The sequence below is a fragment of the Mus musculus genome, chromosome 9, assembly GCF_000001635.26.
Source record: "Mus musculus strain C57BL/6J chromosome 9, GRCm38.p6 C57BL/6J".
Taxonomy (NCBI): domain Eukaryota; kingdom Metazoa; phylum Chordata; class Mammalia; order Rodentia; family Muridae; genus Mus; species Mus musculus.
Window position 1 is genome coordinate 92,690,315 of NC_000075.6, and position 24,148 is coordinate 92,714,462.

Here is a 24,148-nt window from a genome sequence, read left to right on the forward strand (position 1 = left end):
TGGAAGCATCCTCCTTGATAACTTGTCAGTACTGGAAGGTGAAATGCAAGTTTCCAAGTGAGAAAATCAAACAAGAGTCACACCTAACAGTAAAGCCTATGGGTGGTAACAACGATTGGTCCAAAGTCTGCATCTAATGGTGCAATTGTATCATTTTAATCTTGGGGATAAGTGAAAGCAATCAGTACTTTAAGGTCTGCTCAAACAGGATGGACACTATGCCAGACACTAAAAATCAGCTTGCTACTCATGGCTGGAGAAGACATAGACCCTAGAGAAGATCATACTATTGCAATTTTCCTAAATCAATATACTTTCTATGTGTATTCTAAATATCTATCCTATATGTACCAGTATATTGCTCACCCTTCATCAAAGAAGCTTCTATCTACAATGATCTATTACACAACTGATTGAAATGCGGAGAATACATGTCTGGCTTTGCCCAACCCCAACACATACATCTGCAACATGCACAAGGCTCAGAGAAACTAGTGGAAGAGGAGGCAGAAAGATTACAAAAGTCAGAGAACCAGGTCTGGTTTGAGGGACTGTCTATTAGACATGACAGGTTGCTGTGCACAGGACATCTTAACAATTTAGTTACCTACATAAGACCTGTATAATGATATAGCCAGATAACACGTTAATATATATGGGAGGGATTTCATAAGATCCCACCTCTAGATGAAGAACTACAGGAAACCCAATCAAGAGTGGGGTCCATGAGAAGAAAATACCATGGCCATTTACGAAATTCTCAAAAATAAAAATATAAAGATATATAATCTTCCACATCATGTATCCTGCAGAATGGTAGAAAGAGTAAAACCTTTATTTTCTACTTGATTTCCTGATTTCCACTTCTTTTGGGCTTTTGGATGTTTTCCTGTGAAACCTAACAGCCGTATGTAAAGTCCTTTGGGAAACTATATGATAGTGAATGTCATGAAGAAGATGTGGAATGCGTGCTTGTGCCCATTTCCCCACTCCATGTGGCCACCTTGGCCTTGGCATCTTAAATTCACGGCGAGATCAAAGCTTGAGACATCAAAAGGTCTCTATCTTCAGAGGTCACAACCTCACAGAAACCTGCCTAGCTGATGTCATGTGAATTAGAATAGAGCTTTAACTCTGAGAAGCTACTGGGGCCTGAGTGTTGTTGCCAGGGTGTAATAGATGTTCCACACAGTGCAATACTGAGTCGTGTAGCTCTAGAGGGTGTTTATCAGTGTTTGTATATGCCCTCGTGTATGTTTAATAACAGATGCCACTCCACATGCTTGCAGAAAATGATCGAAGAAAAAGATGTTATTTTTATACTTGACTTTCCCAGTTCCCTGAACAACTACTGGACAAGTGCTGGCAAATTACCTGCACATATGAGAACTATTTGTGTTTCTGATAAGAGATACAGGGAGATAAAAACAATTGTGCCAGGATGTCCCTCTAAACATCGAACTTCTCAAATCCACTAAAAGCCAAATGCAATCTATTATCTTTTCTAGTTTCTTAACTTTTCCATACTTATTGTTTATTTAAATCAGTAAGAGCTCCTCCTCCTCCCCCTCTTTCTTCTTCTCCCCCTCCTTCTCTTTCTCCTCCTTCTTCTTCGGGAAACACTAAATAGTGGATGATGCCAGGGTAGTGGGAGGGTCTGGAAGACCCCAGACTCAGGATTAGAAGGCCGAGGTGGCTTCCATGGAAGATTCAGCAGAGGTTTTAGGGGCTGTGGTTGTGGTCCAGGCAGTGGCCCTGGTCAAGGTATGGGGCTCATGGAGTTAAAGCCGAGGACAATGAGTGGATCTCTGTCACCATCCTGAACCACATGTTCAAATCCTTGAAGATGTACCTGTTCTCCCTGTCCTTTAACTAATCAGAAATTGTTGATTCCTACATACATACACACACACACACACACACACACACACACACACACACGCACACGCACACGCACACGCACACGCACACGCACACACACCAGGTACATGCCTAAAGGTTCTAAAAACCATGCTAGTGCAGAAGCAGACTTAGGTCGACAAGCAGACCAGGTTCAGGCTTTTGTCATTATTGGGGACTACAATGGTCATGTTGGTCTTGGTGTTAAGAGTTCCAAGGAGGAATCCAAGAGGCCGTCATCTTGGCCAAGCTTTCCAGCATCTCTGTGCAGAGAGGCTCCTGAGAGAACAAGACTGACAGGCTTCACACTGTTCCATGCAAGATGATAGGCCACTGTGGCTCTGTGTGGGTGTGTCTCATCCCTGACTTCAGAAGCACAGGCATGGTCTCTGCTCCTGTGCCCAAGAAGCTACTGAGGATGGTATTGATGACCATGACACATCAACTGGGGGCTTCACTGTCACCCTGGGCAATTTTCCAAGCCCCCTTTGATTCCATCTCCAAGACTTATCACTCCTCAACCCCTGACTTCTGGAAAGAGACTGGGTTCACCAAGTCTCCTAATCATGAATTCACTGACCATCTTGTGAAAACCTACACAAGAGTCTCTGTTCAGAGGACCCAGGCTCCATCTGTAGCTACCCATAAGGATCTTTATGCAAGAAAAAGAAACTCAAATAAGTCTGTTTAAAAAAAAATCAGTAAGTACTTCTCAACCTTCCTAATGCTGCAACCCTTTAGTACAGTTCCTCATTTTGTGACGACCCCAGAACCATTAAAATATTTTTACTGCTACTTCATAACTTTCATTTTGTTACTATTATGATTTGTAATGTAAATATCTGCATTTTCCCATGGCCTTAGGCCACCTCAGTGAAAGGGTTGTTTAACACTCTCCAAAGGGATGATGACCCACATATTAAGAGTCACTGATCTAAAGAATCTTAATATAACTTCTGTTAGTTTCAATGTGTCTCTGTTTAGTTTCTGTTTCCATGATCTGTCCATTGATGAAAGTGGTGTGTTGAAGTCTCCCACTATTATTGTGTGAGGTGCAATGTGTGCTTTGAGCTTTACTAAAGTGTCTTTAATGAATGTGGCTGCGCTTGCATTTGGAGCATAGATGTTCAGAATTGAGAGTTCCTCTTGTAAGATTTTACCTTAGATGAGTATGAAGTGTCCCTCCTTGTCTTTTTTTGATAACTTTGGGTTGGAAGTCGACTATGTTCGATATTAGAATGGCTACTCCAGCTTGTTTCTTTGGACCATTTGCTTGGAAATTTGTTTTCCAGCCTTTCACTCTGAGGTAGTGTCTGTCCTTTTCCATGAGGTGAGTTTCCTGTAAGCAGCAAAAAGTTGAGTCCTGTTTCTGTAGCCAGTCTGAGGACCATGATATAGCTCTCTCTTGTGAGGCTATGCCAGTGCCTGACAAATACAGAAGTGAATGCTCACAGACATTTATTGAATGGAACACAGGACCACTAAAGAAGGAGCTATCGAAAGTAACCAAGGAGCTAAAGGGATCGGCAACCCAATAGGAGGATCAACAATATGAACTAACCAGTACCCCCACAGAACTGTGTCTCTAGTTGCATATGTAGCAGAGGATAGCCTAGTCGGCCATCAATGGGAGGATAAGTCCTTGGTATTTTGAAGATCATATGCCCCAATACAGGGGAATGCCAGGGCCAGGAAGCAGGAGTGGGTGGGTTGGGGAGCAGGGCTGGGGGAGGGTATAGGGGACTTTGGGGATAACATTTGAAATGTAAATGAAGAAAATATCTAATATAATGTATAAATAAATAAATTTCAAAAAAAGAATATATATATATATATATATATATATATATATATATATATATATATATATATATACAGCAAGGATGGGTGTTTGGGTAGGGCAATAGAAGAAAGTGTGTATATCTAAGAGTAGTGACTTAGAAATAACTAACAACAAAATAAAAAGTAAAAATCTCACTTAACCTATGACTGTCTCATTTAAGACTAGAATTTATCATTGTATCTTTGATTTTATAGTTTAGTTAATAGTTGATTTTATAGTTAGTTTATAACACAAGTAGGAGGAAGCCCACTCATTTATCCTCAGGGACCAGACTGTCATTTGGAGACTGTCAGACCTTGTCATTGTCTGAACTGACTTATAGGGGTCTTCTCACCTGCTTAGTTTCTAGAGATAGCACTAGAATTATGGTCTTGCAAAGAGGCACAGCCTCGTGTGTATTTCAGTCTGACTTCAAACTCATCTTCCTGCGTAAGCGCCCAATGCAGCTCATTCTTCTGCTACTATAGCAACACTCTGCCTCAATTGATTCGTTCACTTCCTAGATCTTGATTAGCTTCCAAGAATAGCCTGACTTCTCATGCCTAGTTATTTTTCTCCTACAAACCCCACAAATCCATGTGGCAGCAGAGGAGACTTCATTTTAATTACATCGGCAATGATAATAATGTTGACACTTTCTTTTCCCTTCTGAGGCTATTGAGTCGCTGTTTCAGCTAAAGTGGATATTCCCTCCTGCAGCAGGCAGGAGGTTCAACACCCAGGAAGTAAACAAAGCTCTCAGAGCTCACCCAGCTCCTGAAACAAGATCCCAAGACCCTCCTCAGGGCTGTGTGATTTGTGTCAGCTGTGGAAGCAAGGACATTCTGCAGTTGGCCAAGCTTCTGCAAGTTGTTCCCAGAGATCAGAGTGAAAGCATCTGGGAGGCATAGCCAGGCTTTTTTTTTTTTTCTTTTTTCTTTTTCTTTTTCTTTTTCTTTTTCTTTTTCTTTTTTTTTCTTTCTTTCTTTTTTTCTTCCCAGAGTTTTCTTTTAAATTTATTTATTAAATAAGGAGTGGACTTTTTTGTGATGCCTTTAAGTCACCACATTCCTTTTAATAACTTCCCACCCATACGTCTGTATGCAACCTTGGTAAACCAACCAACTCACTAAGCTAGACTCCGGTGGAACTGATTTCTTTGCTTTGTTATTTGTGTGTTATCTTGGGTGTCTAGACTTTGTTTCTTTCTCCCTTGGAAGTCGTACCACAGACAGGACTCAGAAAACCCGGACGAGAAGCATTAAAAATCTATAATAATGTTCTCTTTCTTCTTTCTCTAGATCTCCCATTATTTGAAAATGAAGATTTATTTTTCTTACACTGGTTCACTATAGAGAACATTGACCGGAACGATATCGGGTGTAATACTAGGCTCTAAGGCTTTGACACTGACAAACATACTGCTGGACACAGTAAAAAAGGAGATATGGTGAAGAATGAAGAACACTGTCAAACAGGATAATCTCCTCATTGATTTGGCCACAGTTGAATAGTAACAGTGGCAGCTCAGAGAAGAGGCCACTAATGAGATGGTGGTTTAAGGTAAAATTAGTGGTTCTCTCCTTATTTCATGAGTGGTTTCTTGACTTAAAACGAACTCTTTAACGTGTTACGTGATCGAAAGCATTTGGCTTGACATCTTCATTGTTGGTTGGTAGGCTGCGAGTTGAGCTTTCCTACGTCTCAATAGTCCTTGAACACTTCAGAAGATAAGATTTTTGGTTTTTGTTGTTGTCGTTGTTTTTGTTTTTTAAAAATAAGCTTATTTCCTCATATGGAGAAATGCAGAATGATTAAGTAAACCTCGTAATGTTTTTAAAAATTGGGAAAAGTTGTCACAACTTTTGAACTTATAGGTGGGCATTGCTATGTGTATATTGCCTAGGATGTCTTGGAAAAAACGATGAGGGCAAGTGCTTGTCCCCCCCACCCCCACCCCTTTCATAGTTCACAGGCCTTGTATCTCTTCCGTTCTGATCTTAACACCTTCCCTGGGATAGTTTATAAAATGCCTTGCCTCCTCTGCCTAGCTTGGTTTTCTGGAACGATTAAGAGGCGATATCTTTAAGTATAACTTTATTATCTGTATATGAATCAGGGAACAGTTATATTGAGAGATTTAAATGTTATGAAAAGATAAACTTTACGAAGCATACCTCATAAAAATGGATAAATTTTTGTGCTATCTAAAATGAAATGTACATAAACCTCAGACTTTCTCTCCTTGATAGCTTCTTGAATATAAATGTGTGAGAAGTTAAAGCCAAAGCCTGAAATTCAGGAGTGAATATTCTGCCACTCACAATTACACCATTTCTTTATAATCTAAAATTATGTTTTCAATGTCTTTAAATTATCCCGGGTCTTAATTTTTGCCAGAACCTCACATTTTGCTATATTATTAATATTTTCAATTTAAAATTAACTCTCTCTTTCTCTTTCTCGGTCTCTGTCTCTCTGTCTCTGTCTCTGTCTCTGTCTCTGTCTCTGTCTCTCTCTCTCTCTCTCTCTCTCTCTCTCTCTCTCTCTCTGTGTGTGTGTGTGTGTGTGTGTGTGTGTGTGTGTGTACATGCACTTCAGAGGACAACCTGAAGGACTTGGTTCTCTTCCTCCATTCTATGGATCCTGGGGATCAAACTCAGGTCATCAGACTTGGCAACAGGTGCTTCTACCCACTTGCTAGCACAATTCTTTTCTGAACAATTTGCAATTACTTGTTGCTGAGTGAAGTCTTTAATGTATGTAATCTCAGTTGAGGAAAATAGTGGCTGTGATAATTTCACTAAAGTGTGGAATATGCCCCCACTTCAAAGGGATACTGATCTTGTGGATTCTCTTTTCCCTTTGTTGGCAACAAAGACCTAAAGGACATTTTGTTCAGTCTTTCCTAGAGTCTTTACCAAGTTAAATAGTAGCCATGGTAGTAGTGGGAAACTACAGGAGGAAGCAGCTGCTCTGTCCGTTCTCATGCTCTACTTGTCACACAATGAGCCACCATGACATTAAAACTGCCGAGGACAAAGGACAGGCTCACTGCAGAGCTTCGACGGGGAAATCCCGAGTAAATGTTGATAATGTAAGACCACCCCGGAAGCTGGGCCTCCACTCATCTTGCACGCGCCCTGACTCGCCAGCAAGAATGACACTGCAACAGTATCCTTCTGCACACGTTTATTGGGAGAGCTTGATTGCAGAGGCGAAGAGACCCCAAGCCCAGAACTGGTGCTGCTTATATAGGCCTAGGAGAGGCGTGTCTCACACCTGGATTGGTTATGCATGGGTTATGCTTACCACCTCATTTGCATGTCTACATCTGATTGGTTAACTTGTCTCTCATCTGATTGGTTAACTTCTCTCTCATCTGATTGGTTAATTCTCAAAACCTCATCTTGGCAAAAAAACTTTACTGCCTATGTATGTGTGGTGGCCAGCAGTAACCAGCACCACTCTGCAACAGCACATGTGGCTTCCCACACACTCAAGTCCCAGGATGAGCTCGCCAGCACCCCAGTGACCGGAGAGAAAAACCACACCTGATGCAAATTGCAAGAGGTTTTATTATTAGCTAGCTGAGGACGAAGTCCCTCTGCCATGTAGGGCAGGGGAGTTTGACCCCTGAGCGGTGACAGTAGGGGGCTTTTAACAGCTAGCTGAGGAATTGGGAGGAGTTGGGAGGAGTTGGGAAGAGTTGGGAGGAGTTGGTAAGAGAGTTCTTCTCTTCCTGGTGTCCTTGGTGAAATTTACAAGGCAGGAGTGGGGAGTGAGTTCTTTCTTAATTTTTATCTCCATGTCCTCAGCACAGGAAGGCAGGCATCTCTGGTTGTAAAGTATAGAAACAAAAAGGCTTTTTGCTGGCTATAGAGAACAAAGAGCTTCTTTCTGGCTGTATTTTTAGAGATCAGGGAAAACAAGCTTGGGGAACGTCCAGGGGCTTTACCTTCCAGGGAGAAATGCTCTAAGCCGGGATCCCACAATAGCAGACTGGAAGAGTTAAGACAGATGAAGGGAGCTTGGGAATTTAAAGGGTGAGAACTCATTCAAAAATCTCTTGAGTGAGCCTGCAAGATGCAAAGGGAATAAGAAGCCCACAGTGACACCATGATGATGTGATTCTGATCCATGGCCTTGGGTAGAACTCTTCTGCATGGCAGAGACATTGCTAATAAAACGACATTTATTATGTGTTAAACAATCTTAATTACTCCCCATAAAATATGCTTGAATCTAAAGTAGCAGTTTTCTGGGGCAAATGTCAGAAATGAATACCATAGTTTACAGAAGAGAATTAAACAGTATCAGAGAATGAAGGGTTGGAAAGAGCTCAGCCAATTGACTGCCAGCATTAGAAAGGCTTTTGTAAAATATTTCACATTCCCTGTCTTCTTACTCACCTTTGCTTTTTGTTTTCCTTTGTATTATTGCATTTCATAGTAGGAGGAAGGTTTTTATATTTTGCATGGTATTGAGAAAGTTGTGCTATGAACTGCTTTTGCAAGTAAAGAAAGGTAGACCCCCAGAAAAAGATAGGAAGAAATTTTCCTTTCCAAATTATGAGAAAGCTATTAACACATACTCCTTCCCTAAGGCAAGATGAGGATGACTTCATATTTATCCTACCTTGTACCAGAGAGGATTATGACATCTGCATAGTGACCTTAAAAGGGTATTTTCTGCCGTATTTTTGGTCTTAGCTACTGGAAACTTTTTTTTCCATCAGTATTGCCAATGTTCCTTCTTCTAGATGCTACCCAGAGTTTTGTAAACTAAAAGAGCTTCTAAAAATGGACACCAGAGCTCCCAGTTATAGTGGGGAAGGGGTATGTAGAGCAGATGGTACTTAAAATGGGAGTCATTTAAATATGAAGCTCACATTTTTCCATTTTAAGGTACTTAGATAATACTACTCACACCTTTGGGTTGGTAATTTACATCTGAACTAAAGGAAATACCAAATGGACTTAAAATTTCTGAATCAGTCATTTGAAATGGAGCGTGCAGGTGGAATGACATATTCAAAGATGTCACATGTGCTCATGGCTAGACAAAGTGTTTGGTCTGGCACATCTGTCAAAACCTGTTTATTATGCTTATGCTGTTTTGTTAAAGGTAAATTACACAAGTGTTCTGGGCAATTTACGGAAAGCCAGATTTGAAGTTAACATGATTCATGCTGTAATACTTCACCTAGAAATTTTGTATTCTTTTGACTGCTACTTTAACCTAAGGATTAAGACGTCATTTATCTGAATAGTTCAATATAGTTATAGGAAAAAAGTAATGGTACCATAATAATTATAAAGAGTTATCTAAAAGCAAGCCAGATAGCAGGAGACATTTAAACAAGTCATAAAATATAAAATGTCTAAAATAAGTGAATTGCGCTCAATAAGAACTGAGAAAAGTGAGAGTAATAATTATGAAGATGATTTTAAGCTTTGAGGCACCTCTGAGTGTGTGGTAATTGGAGATGGTAGCAGTTTAGAGTCTTAAGGATTGAGTATGGGAAGGGAGAAACCTGTAAAAGGCAAGTGTCCTTAAAGGGTGACAATGCTATAGGGGCTCAAAGACAGTCTTTAAACCAAAAGATAAGGGGACAATTTTGAAAACACAGTACTATGAATTGTAAGCCTGTTACATCGTACCTTTAAAAGCAGAATTGTGTGTTCGGGGGACCCAAATTTACTCAGTTAAAAGAACCTTTGAGGAAACCCAACATAACTGTCACGTGGGTAGATTGGATTAATCACGAATCAAGGAGGGTAACAAGGGTCTTGTGGGTGGCAGCACTGATGACAGTGGACTGGAAAGGAATAATAACTCAGGTGAGGACAGAGACCCAAGATCAAGAGCACATGATCTACAGAGCATCACCAGTGTTTGGAGACAAAGAAGGTATCTGAAAAAAATAAGTGCCTCCCAGACTTGACCATGTGTCTTTTGTCATCTTGCTTAAAGTAACAGTATCATCTCTGGTATATTAATGATTATCTCATGATCTCAACTCATGACAGCAAACCATGGCAACAGTAAGAGCCACTGTACTTATGTGTGCATCCCCCTACCCCATTCTTTCCCCCTCTCTCCATCTCTTTTTGAGACATGGTCAAATCTGCACTACAATGCCTGGCTTTATCCCTTCCTGAGGATCAAATCCAGAATACATGGGTAAGTTATCTAAAACTGAGCTTCATCTCTAGATATACCAAATCTTTATTAAAACAATCCTCCCTTTGTTAAGAATGTTTAGTTCCTATGCGTATGAGGAGTTCAATAGCAAGAATATTCTGTTTTGATTTCCTTTCTGACATGTTGCCTTATCCTTCTGGGAATTTATTTTTATAGGTGAGAGAATGATGGAGACACATAATGATTGAGGCGCATAATGATGGACACCCGTATCCACTCTATGAAGTGAACATCTGTTCCACTTTAGAAAATCAAGGACAGTTACATCAAGTCACTCAAACATCTCATTGCCCCCCAAAACCAAGCTTCTGACAAGGGCTGCATCCAGATTCTTAAAATGAATAATTTCACAGAAAGTCAATTGCTTTTTGCACTTGATAATACTGATTTATTACTTAAGTACCTAAAAAATATTTTCCTCCAAATAGATAAAGTATTAATGTAATTGAATTTTACATAATTTCAGGACAATGAACTTCATTTGCAGTATGAATTTTATATTTCATATGTAATTTTGACAATTTCTATATATGTAACAAGATTTAAAACACAACTTTCTATCACAGCAACTGTACTCAAACATTAAAAAATATACACAAGCCCAATATAGAAGAAAATTTTTAAAAAGCCTAGAAAAGGAAGATTTCATATTATAAATAGTCACAAATATTTTTAGTTTTAGGTTTCATAAAATATATGTTGCTCAAAATAAAATTTTATTTAGAAATCTCAAAAATTCTGGTTTTTCATTTAATGAAATCATCATTAGAAAAAAAAAGTTTTGTGGATTTTTCTTAAGAATTTGATTATTCTGCTTTAGAGAACAAACATCAGAGCTGACTCTGGCGAAAAACACCTGTAATTCAGTACGTGATGGGTAGATGCAAGAGATCAAGTTTATCTGTGACTACACAGTGAGTCTGAGGCCAGCCTGGGTTAGAGGTGACTCTGTCTCAGAACCAAAACCAAAAATCATAACCAAAACAAAATAATGAACATAAAATAAATAAACAAAATAAACCATCATCAGACTCAGAAGAACACTGTTCTGGAATGTTCTAGAACATTCTCACAGCAAACTTTATGCAAATGGCATCAAATGAAGAAACTGTAAAATGTTAATTTTGAATTAATTTCTTTTTTTTCTTTTTATCTTCTTAAAGTGCCAGAAAGAAGAAATAACACCCAATGACTACTTAAAGGCTTGGCATATTGCAGTGACCTACCTATGTATCCTAGCTTTTTTGAAAAAGAAAATCATCTTAAAATGCTGGAAATGGTAGTATAAAGAGTTCTCCCTATGTATTGTTTAGTTAATCATTTATATTTAATGTGATTAAATGGAAACAATGTTAACTATCCATTATAGCTGTGAGCCAATTTATAGGAGGTATACTAAGTATATAAATATATTAGATAAAAATGAGATGAAATAATAAATTTTTACCTAATTTTGAATTTACAGAAAAGAAATGTAATTGCATTTAAAATATTGAATTTATAATTGAAGTTGATCTTGTAGGCCTGTCCTATAGCTTGGGGAGTTTTGTAATGTTTTCTGTTGGTTGATTTCTGATTTCCAACTCACAGAATACTGATATCACAATCACATCGGATATCAGTTCATTGAAAAGTATCTACATATTCCTGGAGTACTTGCGGAGGTGAATTGGTGTTTCGAGGTGGCCCTGGTGTAAAACAGGGAAGTTAGTTCTCAAATGAGGACTGCTGGGAAGACAGGGTGCACACAGTTCACAGTCATTTCTCATGAGTGAAATGAAGGAATCCAAACTTATCTGGCAGTTAACATTTATAGGGAAAAGTTCAAATTCCTTGGTAGGAGAGTAATACAACCACATTAAAATTTCTAGTCTTCCCCCAACTTTATTCTTGCTTTGCACAGTTTCAATGATCCAGCTTCACTATCTCATATTTGCTGTTGTGTTGATTTATGTTGCTTAATTTTATTGTCCTGTATAGCCATTGTTCAATCTATACACTATTTCTGAGTCACCCCGCTGTTTTCCATTCTTCTTCTGTGGTGGTCCTCATACATTACAATCCTAAGGAAAAACGAGTTAAATGAACAGGGACAAGACAGACACCTTACTCTTCAGCTGTGGTATTGTGAGGGAATTCGAGGTTGTTTGTGAAGAAGAAAGTCCAGGTGGCAGTTTAAAAAGGAAGCCACCCTTTTTTTTTCTTTAAATATTAGACAAACTACCCGAATATTTTGTGAGCAGATACCAGAAAGAATAGAAAAAAATAATTTTAAGGTAGATATTGAAAACTGAAATGGTTCGCGCCTAGAAATTTAAAATAACGTAGAACTATTTCTATAATTCAAAACAAAACAAAACAAACAAAAAAAAAACCAAAACAAAACAGGAGAAGCAGTCAGATTTTTTAGATTTTTTTTTCTTTTTCGACAACTGAAACACGTTTTGATTGAAACATGTTCTCATATCCAAGTGATAGAGAGAATGCACATCCCTGTAACTAGTAGACATGTTTCTCTGGAAACCAGGATCATGTAGCAGGTGAGAGCAAAGAATCTGAATTTGGTTGCAATTATCTGACTCTTTAGCTGAGCAGTCTCGTGAGTGAACTTCTTATGGAACACCTTTGCTCATCCAGCTGAGACTGAGGGAAGGACTGCAGTGGCTTGTGCTCAGCAGCAACCATCAGATCACCTTTCATTGCACTGACCAGATCCTCTTCAATTCTACTGACCCATGTCTTCTGGCTCTGTGGTTAACAGAGAAGCATAACAAAGCTTTCTTTTTCTGCCTTCCAAATTCTTGCTTCATAAAAGAGATTATATTAGGTTTACAGGAGATTAACATGCTACTACGTTTTTGCCAGAATTTAAGATGTTCATGCTTACTAGTCTTATTCTATAGTTTACCTGGGCTGTATTTACTGAGCTCACAATTTATAATGCCTATTAAATATTTTATTTGATAACATGGTTATCTAGTGTATACCTTAAACTAGTTCCATGTACTTATTCATAATATTTAGAAATTAGAAAAAATAATAAAAAAATAGATAGATACACACTAGGTCTGTAGATAATGGAATTCATTGATGAAAATATTTAAAATATTTGTGTGTGCCTAAAAAGTACTGACCAGGTAAGAAATTTAAGTCAGGGTTTTAAAGTCCATATTTTCGAAACCTAAATTTAAATAAATAGAGTCAAAAATGTACTAGTTGCAACATAAAGCATCAGGAATCATCATGGCACCCACAGAGGCCAAAGCTGTGGAAGGAAGCCTCTAAGGAAGGTGACAGGGCCACATGCGCAGGACTGGGTGCCAGAGCAGAGAATGGAGCTCATTTATTTGATTTTTTTTCCTCTTCCCCGTGGCCAAGACTCCAACATCACAGCTCTCATTGGGGAACTCATTCAGGGGTCTCATTTAAAGTATGTATCGGCAGAGGTTAAGAGCACTTGTTCTACTTGCAGATAACCTGCATTTGGTTTCTATCACTCGCATGGTGGCTCACAATTGTCTATAAGTCCAGTGTCAGGGGATCCAATGCCTATTTCTGACCTCTGAAGACACCAGGCAGACGTGCACACCAATAAAACAAAAATTAAATTATATTTAAAATGGTGTTCTGTTGTCGTTCTGTGGTTGTCTACTTACTACCATCCATCCTCCCTCCTGGGGACAGACTTGTGACACTGTAACCCTAGTCTACAAACCCTGTTCTGAGACTTGGAGGACTTTTCTTCTGTTGTTCAGGCGACAATGCTAGAACTCAAGGCGATTCTGGAAGAACGAGGCCCCAGTCTGGCTCTGCCACTTTAGCTAATCTTTTCTCTCTTGGTTCCCTTTCTTTTATTAACTCCTTTAAGCATATTTTAAATTCTGTTTATTTGTATTTTCTGGGTGTTTTCAGGCAGGTAATAAAACTCTATCTTACTTTCTGATTGTAGAATAATTTTGGTTTTTACTTTAGTTGGGAAATGTATATAGAGTAATTTGAAAGGGCTCTTCAGGCACTATTTGCATTTCTTGCATGCAAATCTCCAATAGATTCCATACTTCTTCTTCTGGCCTTGGCTATTTGAATTCTCTTTCCTTAGCTACTGTTAGTTTTTACTAAAATGGAATAAATTGCAAGCTATGTATTCAATATTTTAAAAAGTTACCTTATCATTTTTAGCCTAAACTTAATTATGTTTTGGTAGAAGTACTATATCAACCAAGCACGAGATTCCTAAAGAGCTAGCATGCAGATTCAACTGAGTAAAGAGAAATCAGAGGTTATTTCTAACCTCTGATTAGAAAGCAGCTTGACCCTCAGCTCCTGAGTAGCTCACAAATGGATGAGTTGTAAAGTACATACAGGGAACAGTCAAACTCCAGAGGTCCCAAGGACTCCTTCTTGATGTCTCTATCCATATTCTTAGGCAGAGTTGACTCAAGAAAAGCCTCAGACTGATTATGCCTTTTGAGAGCGAGTCGACCCATGGGTGTAATTTTCCATTTTAATCCCAGCATTTTATTTCCTGTTTAATTCAAGATTCTGAAAAACTGATTCATACTTACAGTCAGTTGTTTTGCAAACCCAGTGATTTTGGAAGTTTGACTTCAGAAGGGAAGGTTAAAATGTGGGAAGGAAATGCAGATTGAAGATGAATACACTGCACGACTTCAGAAAACTGCTGAACGTCTCACAAAGAGTCTGAGTTGGTATTTTATTTTTGCCCACATTTACATTAGTGTCTGTTGCATAATGAACTGCAGAAGATACACTTGATATCTCAGAGACAGTCAGCAGTTTTGAATGGAGCCAAATCTTCCTAAATGCAATGTTGTCAGTAAATTAAACTTTCTCTATGGGACCAAATCTAGGCATGCCTGGATTATGACATTCATTTGCTGCAGTGGTAACCAATGTGTGATGAAAATAAAACAGAATCCTTTGGTCCTCTGTGGCCTCAGCATTCCCATGTCACCTCTGCTGCTATAGATAATCACCTGTGTCCACCAATGTGGGTGTGTGTGGAGTAATCTTGATTTTCAACTTGACCTTTAAAATTACCAGTGAAACTAATTTGTCTGTCTCTAACAAGTCTGTAAGGGATTATCTTAGTTGACTTAAGTAACTGAGAAGACCCACTTACTTATGTTTAGTTGATATAGTATTCCTACCAAATGCTTTTCTGTATGCTGGGGTTTCAGACGGATGAAACAGAAGAGAATGTCTGCCAGCTTTCATTGGTCTTTGCAGATGCCATGTGTCAGCTGTCTCCTGCTCCTGTTGTCAGGTTTTCCTTGGCACGATGGATTTCAGCCTTGAATCTTGAGGCAAAATAAATGCTTTCTCCTTTAAGTTCCTCCTTGTCCGATGTTTTGTTACAGCAGCAAGACAAGGAAGTAATACAGAGAGTCTTGGTCAGTCTAGAGTGCAAGCTTGTCAGCTACTTATTTTCCCTTCCTGCCATCCAAGATTTTGGGATGGGAAGTTACTCTTGTCATGAGTTTTCCTTCTCTATGAAATCTTTTAGGTAGTTATCAGATTTTTTGGGCTCTATGAGAGAAAGAAAGGTCTAACTTTCTACATGAAATTATAGTGTTTTAAGTATTACTTAATCGAAGTAAGTTAAAATAATGCTTCTTGAAAATAATGCAGAAAAAAATCTTAAAAACAAAAACAAAACAAAATAAAACTCCAAGCTCTTCCCCAATTCTGCAGTTAACTTAGTCCAAAGTAATCCTACTTTCTCCTCCATTTATGCTGCATTGGGCTACAGTGAATGCAACTTTGTAAAGTTTTATGACACTGCATATCCCCACTGTTCAATTTATGGAGGAGCATGGATGGAATCCCCGTTATCAATTTTTGCCTCTCACCTGACTCATTAACTCAAATAGCAGGTGCATCATGCAGAAATGTGCATGGTTGTAAACAAAGAATTGCTCAGCACACTGATTGCAGTCAAGATACGTAAAGCCCATTAATAATCGTACTGAAAGAGAACCTTTGTATACACTAACCTTACTTTCAGAGGAGAATAAAAATAAAAACTTTCCAGTCTCATCACTAATTTCCTTTTTCTTTTGCTAGACGCCACATGCTTTGTTCATATATTTGGCTGGGAAATATTACTGACAGAGAAAAAATGGGTCCCAGAGAGATGAATCAGCAGGCATGGCTCACCTGGTCAGTAGCAGGGCATGAGAGCTGTTCAAACTGTTTGATCCTCCATCTCTTCACTTGAAGAATAGGAGTTTTGAGCCAGCAAGTATTTATGTTTTATATATTTTTCATCTACTTTTATGCATGATCCAGACTTCCTAGGAAGTTGGTATAATTCTCTTCTCCTCTTCTCATTACTTTGTGTCCCATCTCTTTTAAAACCCAGTTAGCTTCCTTTCCTTTTTGTCTAAGTTGTTCTTCTTTCTGAAGTTAGACAGACGCCACATTTTCACCCACAGAGTAGAAGATACTACTTAAAGTAATTAAATAATAAAATTTTGCGTAGCAGCTGCTTAGAGGGTAGGTCCGTTTTCTCAAGTTCTCTTGTAAGCAATGCGGAAATTTCAACTTATGATTTAAAGTCTCCTTTTAGAGCTAGGGATGCGGCTCAGCAGCACAGTGCTTCACTGGCACACATGAGCTTGGGGGCTCAATTTCTAATGTGGAAAAATGGATATGTACTGCTCAAGGTTGGACTGAGAATAAACCTTCTATATGTACTTCATGGGGTTAGCAGGAGGAGTATTGGATTTAAAGTGATAGCTCTGCAGATTTGGCCAGTTCTAACCAAGTTATTTCAACCCCCTTTGTGCCTTAACCATACATTTCATATGTTTATTCAATGTAAGAAAACCATCATTGCCTTCCAAGTACTCAAATTTCTTTAGGACGTTTGTTCCCGGCCCCTCTTTATATCCTAATCAGATTTGCCTCATTGGAAAACCACACTCCAACAGGGAACAACATGATTCCACCCTCTCTCGTTATGACTAACCGCTTTCCCTGCTCTCATGACCTCATCGCTAGCTGTAATTTTATGAAGTCAGTTGTTTTCCTTTCTGGTGGTGCTGTCTGTTAGACTAATTCCCCATTCCAAGGCTTTCCCAATCCACCCTTCCCTTTGCCTGAAAATAGTACCACCCTGGGGACGTGTTTTCCATTTTCTATGGTAAATCACCTTGAGCTGTACTCTGTCCGTACTTGTAGAGTTTGATTTTGACACAATGCTACCTATTTACCATATAGAATAATGAGAGCACTTTTGAGTATAAGTTAGGAACCACTTTGAAATCTGGCTTCAGGTCAGAAGGTCGCTTCTTAGCTGACATGGCTGAGTGTTCTGCTGCTGATTGGTGTGAAGGGGGTTAAAGGGCAGTGGTCTGACAGCTGCTCCTTTCCACCTCTCCACCCTGCTGCCTGCCTTCTTAACTCTCAGGCAGTGTCTATGTGGATGCCATGTCTTTTGTGGCTGACATCCTCAATGCCTTGAATCTACCTCAAAGAAGGAGACCATCTTGAGCCAGGTTCTCCACACCTTCCTCCTCACTCTGCCATCCTGATCCCGCCTGCACCTAACTTCCTTCCTTGCTAGTTTAGTATCTTCCTAGGTCAGAATGAGGACCAGTGCTAGTTCTGAAGGCCTAATGAAAATATGCATGTCATTTGGACTCTGAATCTAGGAAAGATAGGGTCTCAACTTGATATTATGAGAAAAGGAATATTGCTAGTTGATATTAGAAAAAATGGAATATTGATAGTAGATATTGGGGACAAATGAATGGCCCATGAGCCCCCCAAAAGAGTTTACTCTGAATCTCTCTCTGCTATTTTTTAAATATAAACATTTTTTTCAACATAAAATCTGGTTTGATATGATTAAAACCATGATCACTTTATTTCCTGAAACTTTGGCTCAATTACACTAATCAATAATTAGACTATTTTCAACTAGAGAAGTGTCTCGACTCTCTAGTTGCTCTTGTTTCTAATTTGTTCTTCTGTTGTGTAAAATTGCTTGTTGTATCTGTTGGGCAAAACCTCAATCTTTCCATCAATATTTTATGCCCTATCACTTGTAAAACACCTTTGGCCATTGCAGTCCATGATCTTCTACATTACTATCAATATACAAGTGATTTTGTTGTTTATAAACAATCTTCTTTTTGTGTACTTACCTGAAAGCCTCCCAAACTACCAAATTGTCTTTACTCTCTTCTAACTTAGGTGTGACATGATATTGTACTCACCTCCAAACCTGGACCTATGGCACTACAGAGTCCTGAAATCACAGAGTGACTATGGAAGGAAAGAAAATAAGAAGCCCACTTAGAAGTTCTGAAAGGGGAAAGTCACAGCACAAAGACTAGAATAAGTACGTAAAATTTAATATCTAGAATAGATTATGTCATGTACTAACAAGCATAAAGCGTTTTCATGAAACATGACATCACCTAACAGGCAAAATATATAGAGGGAAACTGACTGAGGATGTGATAACTCTCAAATGAAAAATCTACAATTTAAGGACAACTAATGGTTTTTTTTTTAGAGAAAAGAGTGAACTTGTTCAATACTCTGCTGGAGAAACTTAACAGAGAGATAGAAGACATTGAAACTGCCAAGCAGGGAGGGCTAAAGAGATGTCTCAGTGAGTAGGATACAAGGACATGAGGTCCCTATACCTACAAGAATTCCAGGTAGAGTCGAGCTTTTCTGTCATAGTGGAGCATGGAAGGTGGGGATTGTGGGACTGTAAACAGGTAAGCCAGAGGAGCTTGCTATCCAGGCATATAGTTGAAGTTAGGAGCTGTAAATTCACTGAACAGACTCTTGTTCAAAAAGATATAGCATAGAGTGATAGGGAAAATGTCCAGATCAACCACTGACTTCTACACGAACACACACACACACACACACACACACACACACACACACACACACACACACAAACATGTGTATATCATACACATATACTACATATGCACAAAAAACCCCAGATTAAAAATATTTTATTTAATATCCATAAATGCATACAATTTGTTTGGATCCAATCTACCTTTCATGCCCATCTCTTCAATTTTTCTCTAGATTCTTGGTCTCCCTCCCAACATAATACACTTCCTTTCTGTTTTTAAATTTAATACCCACTGAGTTCATTTGGTGATTAGCTTCTCAGTTCTTATTTTACCAAAGAAAAGTGGCTCTTCCTTTTCCAGAATCCATCGACTGTCAAATAGCTAATCATGGGCGTCAGACTTCATGACTCCCAACTATGATGGAATTTTGGATGATTTGATCTTGTGCACACAGTTCCAGCCACTGTTGCATTTGTGTGCAATTGCACTATCACGTCGCGCAGATTTCGTTTTGCTAAAGATAGCTGCTGCCTCTGCTCCAACAATCTTTCCATTCTCCCTTTTGTAGTGATTCCTGAGCTTTGGGGGGCGAGTACACGATGTAAAGGTTTTATCTTTTTTATTCTCTGCATTAGTCTCCATCTACTGCGAAGAGAAATTTCTCCGACAAAAGTTGAGAGATATAACCTACATATAACTTGTATCTAAGAACTTAGGAAACAGTTTATTACTATGTCCTGGCAGAATACCAGTACTACGTTTTCCCCTAGGATCTGTGACCTATGTATATTAGGAATATTCTACAGTTGTAGGTGTCTATATAGAATTTTCTAAAGTATTTAATGATAGTTATCATTCTCCAAACTTCTACCCTGTTTTCTTCAGATCACTGGGCTATGAGTTTTATTAGTTTTTAGATTTTTGAATTGTCTGTAGTGTAGTGCAGAAAATCTTGAACTGAAAAATTCACTAAGAGGAATGGAAAATACAATAAAAAGAAGGGAGTCTTAGCCAGATAGGTCAACCAGGTGACAGAGTAACACAGCAGGAAGATAGACTATCTGAAAATTCTTAGTTCAAGGTGACAAAGAATAAAAAGGAATAAAGACAGCTTACGAGAATATCAGGACAGTATTGACAGAAAATGTTTGGCTTATTTGGGTTAAAGAAGGATTGAGAATTGAGTCAAAGATGTAGATGGCTTATTCAAGGAAAGATTTCCCAAACCTAAAAAAAGGACACAAATATGCCAGAAACAACACAATCAAAGGTTACTAGTTGAATTTTTTAGCTGTCCTATCCCAAGATGTCTTATGATCGAGTTTTTAAAGACCAACACTAAAAAGAAGTTTCTGAAAGCTGCAGAGGCAAAAACAAGTTAAGACCCAAGAATTTCCAGAATTAGCTGACAGCTGACCTGTCCACCAAAACTACAGGCAGGGAGAGAAGCACACGAGTTTTCACGTAATTGAAAAAAATAAAAGCTTTCACCCAAGAAGGTACCAAAGCTTTCCTTTATAAATAAAGGACAAGAGCATCCCCGGATAATCTAAAGTTCAGAGAATACTCTTCCTCAAATCCTGACCTCAAAGCGAAGGAAAGGCTTGTGAATGAGACAGAAGACAGAGTGGAACCGTCCAAATCTCATTGGGAAGAGCAGCTGCCGGTTGACTTGCCCTGTGCCTACACTGCAAGCTTGGTGTGCACTTAGAAGCAGTATCTACATAAAGAGGCCAGGGACTAACTTCAGAAAGACAGAGAATAGAATACCAGGTACTATGCCAGGAACCAAAAACAAATGCAATTTTGTATTTGATTATCCTTTCCTGTTCTATCTCCCTCTCCCCCTTTATTAATATATATCACATTAAGGCAGTTATCATTTCATATTAAGGTGATTATCATTTCAAAATACTTTGTTTACTCAAAAATTTATTTTTTGGGGGGGGTAAACCTTGGTGCTCACAAAATGAATATCTATAATAAAGAAAGACAAAGTAAGTAACAGAGAAAGCATAGTTGGAGCAAACCCGGCACAAAAAATAAAACTGGACAGGAGTAACATCCAAACTGCACAAGGTATAAAAGACTACACTGTAACTCTCGAGGGAGAGTTATCTTGTGTTCACAGTGCCAAATTCACCAATTACAAGGCAGTATTTTGTTGGTGGGGGACCCAGGCTTGTAATTCCAATCTTGCAAACAGGGAGAAAGGTTCAGAACTCAAGGTTACCTCAGGGACTGATGAGTTTGATACCACCCTGTATAACAAGAGATATCCCTCAAAAACCACAAACAAAAAAGACAGAGATTGACTTGTATGTGTGTGTGTATGTATGTATGTATGTATATATATATATATATATATATATATATATATATATATATATAAACTTAAACATAATATTTTACTGATTATTTGGGAATTTCACACAATGCACCCTGATCACACTCACATTCAGTCTTCCCAGGTCCACCCCCACATTCCTGTTACTTTCCTCAAGAAAATGATGAAGAATAGAAAAAAAAATCAAGTTTAATTTTTATTGCCAAATACTTACTGGAGTGTGGCAAGTTCTCAGTGACCAGTCCCTTAATAAAATCAGAGTCCTTGCTCACCACAGGTGGGGCAGTCTCTGGATGGTCATGCCTTCAGTCTCTGCTCCACACCTTGTCTCTGTAACTCCTTCTATGGGTATTTTGTTCCCCCTTCTAAGAAGGATCAAAGTATCCACACTTTGGCCTTTCTTCTTCTTGAGTTTCACATGGTTTGTGAATTGTATCTTGGGTGTTCTGAGCTTCTGGGCTAATATTCACTTATCAGTGAGTACATATCATGTATGTTCTTTTGTGATTGAGTTACCTCACTTAGGATGATGTTTTCTAGTTCCATCCAATTGCCTAAGAATTTCACAAATTCATTGTCTGTAAGAGCTGAGTAGTACTCCATTGTGTAAAATGTACCACGTTGTCTGTATCCATTCCTCTGTTGAAGGACATCTAGGTTCTTTCCAGCCCCTGGCTAATATAAATAAGGCTTCGGTGAACATAGTGGAGCATGTGTTCTTATTACATGTCCTTATTTACTTATGTTCTCCTGTTTTTTTAAGGGAGTTATTTATATCCTTCTTAAAATCCTCTATCATCTGTCACAAGATATGACTTTAAGGTTGAATTTTGTTTTTCCTTTGTGTTGGGGAATCCAGGACTAACTGTGGTGGGAGAACTGGGTTCTTATGGTGCCAAGTAGTCTTGGTTTCTGTTGGTAAGATTCTTGCATTTGCCTTTCACCGTCTGGTTATCTCTGGTGATAGATGTTCTTGCTTTCTCTGACTGGATCTTGTTCCTCCTGTGGATTTGTAAGCCTGTGTCAGCACTCCAGGGAGACCATTTCTTTCCTGGCAGAGCTTGTGTACAGAGGGCTCTGGAACTGCCCAAGGTCTGGGTGCAGATGGCAACTAGAAGGATTCTGTCCCAGATGCTCCACTGATCTTCAGCCTTGTGTGCTCCTCACTGCCCAGCTCCAGACAGTTATTGGAGAGAAAGTGGCTAACTTACCTTTGAGTCCAGGAGTAAAAGCACTCCTGGGAGAACAAAGATCTCCTGGTGGGACCCGTGCACAGTGGACTGTGGATCAGCCTCAGCTTTGGGGTGGAGATGGCAGACCGAAGAAATCCTGACCCAACTCCTCCACTGTTCCTGTGTCTGCTTGCTCCTGGCCAGCCCTGTTCCACACAGGTTTTGGAGAGAAAGTAGGTTATCTCACCTCAGAGCCTAGGAGTGAAAACATTTCTGGGAGAACAGGTCTGGACTAGAAGCAACCAACTTAGTCTTAAATTTTACTTCTGTTCAAGATTCCTTGTAGTTTTGCAACCTTTACCTATGTTCAGGCATAGATTCATTATTGAAAACCAAGAGAGGAAACATCCATTGTGAATGTACACAATAAATTGAGTTCCCTTAAAAATGTTTAAGAATTACTGTAAATGTAAGGCAATGAATCATATTATTGTCTAATGTGTGTGGTACAGTAAAATAAAGGGTATTATAATAAATCTCTGGTGGATTTATGTTAGTCCAATTAGAGTAGACTGATCAGATTTTTGGAAAGCAATGCGGTATTCTTCGATTTTCTTGGCCAAGAGAATTGTTTCTTGCTATTAATATCTCCCAAGCCTTGACAGCTAATTCTTATTGGGTTTGTTCAATTGCTCATGCTGTTCAATTTTTTTCCATCCAGGAAATTCAACCAAAATATTGTTTATGGGGAGCATCTATAAAGTCTGAACGTGAAGCAATGGGGTTGATTCTAAAATAGTTTAATGTAGTGTCTAAATGTGAACTACACATAGTATGTCCCTGATCCTAGTCAGAGCTTATGAAATGTCTCACATTGAAAGTGCATGTTTGTCTCTGTAATTCCTTCCATGGGTGTTTTGTTCCCAATTCTAAGAAGGGGCACAGTGTCCACACTTTGGTCTTCATTCTTCTTGAGTTTCATGCTTTTAGCAAATTGTATAGTATATCTTGGGTATCCTAAGTTTTGGGCTAATATCCACTTATCAGTGAGTACATATTGTGTGAGTTCCTTTGATTGTGTTACCTCACTTAGGATGATGCCCTCCAGGTCCATCCATTTGGCTAGAAATTTCATAAATTCATTCTTTTTAATAGCTGAGTAGTACTCCATTGTGTAAATGTACCACATTTTCTGTATCCATTCCTCTGTTGAGGGGCATCTGGGTTCTTTCCAGCTTCTGGCTATTATAAATAAGGCTGCTATGAACATAGTGGAGCATGTGTCCTTCTTACCAGTTGGGACATCTTCTGGATATATGCTCAGGAGAGGTATTGCTGGATCTTCCGGTAGTACTATATCCAATTTTCTAAGGAACCGCCAGACTGATTTCCAGAGTGGTTGTACAAGCTTGCAATCCCACCAACAATGGAGGAGTGTTCCTCTTTCTCTACATCCACGCCAGCATCTGCTGTCACCTGAATTTTTTATCTTAGCCATTCTGACTGGTGTGAGATGGAATATCAGGGTTGTTTTGATTTGCATTTCCCTGATGATTAAGGATGTTGAACATTGTTTTCAGGTGCTTTTCTGCCATTCGGTATTCCTCAGGTGAGAATTCTTTGTTCAGTTCTGAGCCCCATTTTTAATGGGGTTATTTGATTTTCTGGAGTCCACATTCTTGAGTTCTTTATATATATTGGATATTAGTCCCCTATCTGATTTAGGATAGGTAAAGATCCTTTCCCAATCTGTTGGTGGTCTTTTTGGCTTATTGACGGTGTCTTTTGCCTTACAGAAGCTTTGCAGTTTCATGAGGTCCCATTTGTCAATTCTCAATCTTACAGC

The 24,148-nt window shown here is 38.9% G+C and overlaps 1 pseudogene; it reads left to right on the forward strand.

Moving 5' to 3' along the window:
• The first annotated feature begins 1,846 nt into the window (after window positions 1-1,846).
• Window positions 1,847-2,590, forward strand: Gm29396 (annotated as a pseudogene).
• Window positions 2,591-24,148: the final 21,558 nt, after the last annotated feature.